Source organism: Hemitrygon akajei, chromosome 3 (genome assembly GCF_048418815.1).
Source record: "Hemitrygon akajei chromosome 3, sHemAka1.3, whole genome shotgun sequence".
Lineage (NCBI taxonomy): Eukaryota > Metazoa > Chordata > Chondrichthyes > Myliobatiformes > Dasyatidae > Hemitrygon > Hemitrygon akajei.
In genome coordinates this window covers 78,751,034-78,757,541 of record NC_133126.1, presented here as the reverse complement: position 1 = coordinate 78,757,541, position 6,508 = coordinate 78,751,034, and positions in this window count along the sequence as shown.

Below are 6,508 nucleotides of genomic sequence, written 5' to 3'. Positions count from 1 at the left end.
AAGGAGGCAGATCTACTACAAGACAATCATTTAGAAGAAGAATGATCTAAGATAGGATCTAAACAGCAGTTGAAGTCTCCTAAAACCAAGGAATATAAACTTAAGTCTGGTAAAAGCTAAACAAAACATTCAAAAAAGCCTGGATCATCTATATTTGGGGCATACAAATTAGCAAAAACCATTCATTTATTATCTAATTTCCCTGACACTGTAACAAAATGCTCATTGGTTTCAGACACTACATTATGTTGAACGAATGAGACTGAATTGTCTATAAGAATCAGAACTCCTCTTGCCTTAGCCTAAAAGGAGGAATGGAAGGGTACACCTTTCCAATGGCTGAAAAGACATAAATTATCACATTTATGAACATGTGTTTCTTGTAAAAAAAAAATAATTGAGACATTTAATTCAATAATTAAATATCCTACTACATTTCACAGGATGGTTTAATCCTTTAACATTAAAACTAAGTAAATTAATCGCATGATCCATTTTAAATATTATTTAAAAGAGGGGTTAGAATAAAAACCACAGGAATATATATTAAATCCAAACAATGAGCTTTAAGATAAAGTAACCAAGCAACAAATGTAGCTAAGAGAACCAAACAGCTGATAGAAAAAAAGTAAACCACCCCCCACCCTCGCCCAAAGAGAAGTCGACCAAAGGACAGTTGACTGCTAAACCTATTATTCCTTCCCAGAACAAAATACTGGCTGAGCTCCAAAAAACATTTCAAGGCTAAATTGCATCCCAACAAGACATAACAAAAAAAACAGAGCAAAATTAAACAAATTAAAAAAAACCTCAGAGAAAATTATAGTATTAAAAAATTAGAAAGACATGAAAGTTCAAAACATATTAGCTTAGAAAGTATTAACTCAAAGAAAACTTACTAATATTAATTCCTGAATTTTCTAAACAAGGGAATAAAAGTACAAAAATTAGATATGAAGGTATACCAAAAGTAAAAAAAAACAATTGTTCATAAAAGAAAATAATGACCAATTAGACTACTGATTTTTTTAAAAAAGGATCCATCAAGCAGATGCAACATAAATTTGTGTAAAGAGTTATTGAACAGTTAAATTGATTTAGCACTCAAGAAATCTTGCACCTCTTTGAGTCGACTGGAACCATCTCTGAGAGCCATTTTGCAAAATGATTCTAAGATGAGCGGGGTAATGAAGAGAGGGTTTAAAACCTTTATTTATACAGCTTCGACATGACTTTTTTAAACTTGAAGTGTTCATTCAACACCCTCGCATGAAAAATCTTGACAATTCTGAACTAATCTTCATAATCAATCATACATTTTTGAAGAGATTCACAAACTAAAAGTTCCTTTGTTTGAAAACTATGTAGGCATATTATCACTGACCAGGGTCATCCTCCTGAAGGAGGTCTTGGTACAGGCGATCTGTGAGCTCAGTCTATTTTAGGTGGAGATTTTAAAATATTCGGAAATAATATAGCCAAATGGTTCGTAAAAAATTCCAAGGGCTGATTGCCTTCCAGTGACTCTTTAAAACCTAGAATACACAAATTATTTCTTCTGTTTCTTTTTTCCAAGTCAATAATCTTCTGTCTTAATGTTTCATTAACCTTTAACTGTTTATCACAGATCTGTTCCAGGTCGTCAATCTTCACGTCGAATATTGTCAAAGTGTCTTTGCTGTCTTTTATCCGTTTATTGTATTCACTTAAAGTTTTTTGAATAGAATCCAATTTTACATCCATTCGTTTAAATTCAGCACTGAGTTGCTGGAACTCCTCCGAAAGTTCATTTTTATGTTTCCGAAGTGTCTCCGTAATAGCTTCCAAAGTTACAGGAGGGTCCCCTTTTTTAGTAGCTTTAGCATGATTCATCATAAAGCAATATTGCGTTTAAAAGTAAGTTTTCAAAACAAGTTGGAAGCAGTAAATTGAAAAGAGTAAGAGCACCTATAAAAGTGCTGCTACTGCATCAACAGCCGGTAGTAGTCTGGAGATGTTCTTGGGTACTAGCCTACAAAGTACCCAGGACATCTTTAGGGAGCGGTGTCTCAGAAAAGCAGCATCTATTATTAAGGACCTCCGGCACCCAGGGCATGCCCTTTTCTCACTGTTACCATCAGGCAGGAGGTACAGAAGCCTGAAGGCACACACACAGCGATTCAGAACAGCTTCTTCCCCTCTGCCATCCAATTCCTAAATGAATATTGAAGCTTTGGACACTACCTCACTTTTTTTTTTAATATACAGTATTTCTAACTTTGCACATTCTTTTACATCTATTTAATATAGGTAATTGATATACTTGTTTATTTATTATGCTTTATTTTTTCCTCTCTCTGCTAGATTGAACTGCTGCTGCTAAGTTAACAAATCTCACTTCACCTGCCAGAGATAATAATTCTGATTCTGATCTCCATCCAGAGACAAAGTTCTGAAGGCCTGAAGAGCACCTAATGTGTACCTTTTGTTTTAAACAAAACTATCATCAGTGGTGGGTAAATCTACCTACATTAGGAGAGACAGTCTGATTCAGTACAGTCAGCATAGCTTTGTACATTGGAACTCATGTCTGAGAAAGCTGTTGGAGTTCTTCAAGGAGATAAACAAGAGGGTAGATGAAGGTAGGGCAGTGTATGCACTTTAGCAAGCCTTTACCAAGGTTCCTCCTCATGGCAGGCTAGTCTGGATGGTTAGATCGCCTAGGATCCACGATATTAGTGGATTGGATTCATAATTGACTCAATGACAGGAACAGAGGGTGATTGTCAAGGGTTGTTTCTTGACTGGAGACCTGTGTCTGGGACCGTTGTTTTTTGTAATTTATATAAAGGATTTTGTTGCAAATGTACAAGGCATGGTTAGTAAATTAGGAGATGATACTAAAATAAGTTGTAGATGGTATAGGTTATGAAAATTTACAGAGGTATCAATCAGCTAGGCATTTGGGCTGAGGACTGGCAAAAGGTTTTTAATCCAGATAAAGATGACATGTCGTATTTCAGACTAAACCAGGCTGAGATTTATACAGTGAAAGGATTGTGTTATGAAACACAGGAACCAAGGAGTGCAAGTACAAAGTTTGATGAAATTGGTGTCATGGGTACATAGGGTGGTTAAGAATGTGTCATGAATGCTGGCTTTCATCAGTCAAGGGACTGAGTATAGGAGATGGTATGTTATGTTGAAGCCAATTAAGTTATTGGTGAGGTCACACTTAAGCTTTGTATAGAGTTTTAGGCACATTAAACTAAAAAGAGTGCAGAAAAGATTTACTAGGATGTTGCTTGGACTTGGGAGCTTGAGTTGCAAGGAGAGCTGGTGTAGACTTGTACTTTATTCCTCCTCCTCCTGACGTTAGATGGTGGTTGGCAGTCCAATTTAAAGGTGCATTACTGCCACCACCTGGACTGGAATGTCATGTAGAGAACTGGAAAGTAAAACCCCTACTAGTTCTTTATCAAATGAAAACAAGATTACCTCATAAAGCTTTATAGATTGTAAATTATGAAAGACAATATTGTGAATTAAAGTCACTTCCATAACTTAGAAAAGTTTTAAAATTAAAACTATCAACCCTCAAATATTGTAGTGCAGCCTGCATTTACTTACTTTTAACCTTGTAAATGTGTTCAACTATTTCATAATAATGATAACACCTACACAACCCAGAGTGATGTTTTCCAATAAGATATAAGGAATAATTAAGCATAGTATGCCCAGTTCTAAGTCGAGTCAATAATTCCTTTCTTGTCTTACCCCCTTCTCTCATCAATCCAACAGCTTTGTGCATTTTGTAAAGGTGTCTCCCCTTATGTCTATTATCCCACAAGTCCTGCTATAATCCCCTAATTCTTAGCGCTTCCAACTCCTTGGCTTCTGATTTGCTAAGTGGATGGCCTGCATCCACAGTTGAGTTCTTAGCAGCTTTTTAGGCCAAACAATCAACCCACTCACTTTCCTTAACACCTCTATGTGCAGAGACCCATAAGAAGACATGTAGACCAATACTTTGAATATGAAACAAAAGTTTGAAGAGCTTCAATCAGTCAATGACCTGTTTTAAGACTAGTGAGTCTGAAAAAGAATCTGAACAAATTACAACTTTGCAAGGAGAAATTTCCTCCACCCACTGTAAGCCCAAAATGACGGCAACCAATTTTGCTGTATATACTATAGATGGTTAGTAAGATGTTTCTCTATTGTTACCTGTAATTCAGGCACAAAAACAGCCACACCAACATTCCAAGTTAAATTACCTCATGATTCATCAGTAAAAATAATTTTCCTTAACATATTGATGAACCAACACTCTCCTTTGAATGTAAGAGATTAAGGAGTGCCCTAATTGAGGATAACTTGATCATGAGGAACATAAACAGAGTGAAAGCACATGGTCTTTTTTTCATGGAGAGGTGCTAAAAACAAGAGTGCATAGACTTGAACAACATGCACAAAATGCTGAATGGTCTCCGCCCAAAAGGTCGACTGTACTCATCCACTGATACTGCCAGGCCTGCTGAGTTCCTCCAGCATTTTGTGTGTGTTTCTTGGATTCCTAGTATTTGCAGATTTTCTCTTGGTTGTGCATAGATTTAAGATCAGAGGTGAGAGACTGTAAAAGGACATCAAGGCAGCTTCTTCACAAAAAGTAGTGTATATTCGGAAAATGCCAGAAATATTGACAAGCCAGGCACATCAGCAAAATTTACAAAGCATCTACTAAGTACATGGTTAGGAGGAGTTTAGAGTTGGAGGCCGAATGTGGGTGGATGGGTCTCACTTACTGGGCAAAACAGCATGGATGAGATGGACCAGAGGGCCTAATTTCCATGCTGAATGACTCAATGCCTATTAAGAAGTGGAATAAAGGATGGACATAAATTTATTTTGCTAGTTGGTATATCTAGCTAAATTTCTAAACATTAGAGCCCGGGCTATAAAACCCTGAGATTCTTCTGATGTAAAGGAAGGCTTAATCACTGCGAATTTCAAATCTGAGGTTGGTAGACATTTGTTAAGATTTTTAAGGTTAGTGGTAGTAGGCCTCCGTTCGTCTCAAAAGACCATGGATTTGCACCTTGGTAAGTTTCCAGGGTGCAAGCCTGGGCAAGGTTTTTTTAATGGAAGACCAGCAGTTGCCCAAGCTGCAAGTCTCCCCCTCCACGCCACCGATGTTGTCCAAGGGAAGGGCATTAGGACCCATACAGCTTGGCACCAGTGTCGTCGCGGAACAATGTGTGGTTAAGTGCCCTGCTCAAGGACACACACAGCCTCAGCCAAGGCTCGAACTAGCGACCTTCAGATCACTAGACGAACGCCTTAACCACTTGGCCACGCGCCAAATTAGATATGTGGAGTTAGAAGGCAATCATATGAATGGTGGTTTTGCCATTGGCAAACACGGACACATGGCACTTACGCATGTATAGTATTTAATATTAATTGTAATCGATATAGTGTTCAATACCTGTGCATTGCCCAATATGTTTTAGCAGTGAGCCATTTTGATGTAACTACACTTGAGAACTAAGTGACTTATTGCGGTACTCAAATCAGACAATTAAGAGGAGCTTTATTTAAAGTCGTTATCAATTTTATATAACAAATAAGATAAAGAAATAAGCATCTAAAGGTCAATTAGTGAATCAGAGGCACTATGAAGAAAGCTATTTTTATATTGGAGTACATTTGATAACAAGATTCACAAAAGCAGATTCAAAAGATATTTTCAGAAAAGAATTGCTTACTGGAAGAACATATTTACAGAGATTTATGGAAAGAACGGAGAGAACAATTTGGATGGCTCCTGACATGAAAGGTGAATTATGAGCTGCTGCAGCCATTTTCTCATTGAATGTAGCAGTTGTAAATCTTTTAAAAGGATCATTTGTTTTGAATCACTTTTTAGTATTTGGATAGCTAACTATACCCTGGCCCTTTCTTTCAAGGCAGGTCACGTGACACCCACTGGCCTGTTTTAGGTTGTACTTTAGATTGTTAACTGAAAATGTTTTATTTTGCTGCTGGAATTTACACACCCAGTGTTATTAGTTAATCTCACATGTTACTTTACAGCTTTGAAGTGACTGAGAACTTGTAAATTGAGCTAGATTGATAATCTACTTTGGGCGGGGGGGGGGGGGTGAAGAGGTAAATTTTCAGTCTGACATCTATAAGAACAGAATATTGACCTTGGGTGTGATTTATGTAGTTTGCATATCCTATGTCTGATTTCATCTATATACCAAAGATGTGGGTTAATTGGTTAATTGCCCATTTTAAATTGTTCTGAATGTAACTGGTAAAGTAGGAGAGGAGCTGAAGGAATATGGCGAATAAAAAGATGGGACTGATGTGCAATTAGTGTAAAATGGGTGGTAGAGGGCCAAGATGCTGGTTTTCAGACTTACATTCTGCTAGAGCTGGAATCTATTTTATGTGCTGATTTATCAAGCAGTGGTGTTTGATAGTATTGTAAATTTACAATCTACTTGTTTAAAAAATAGGA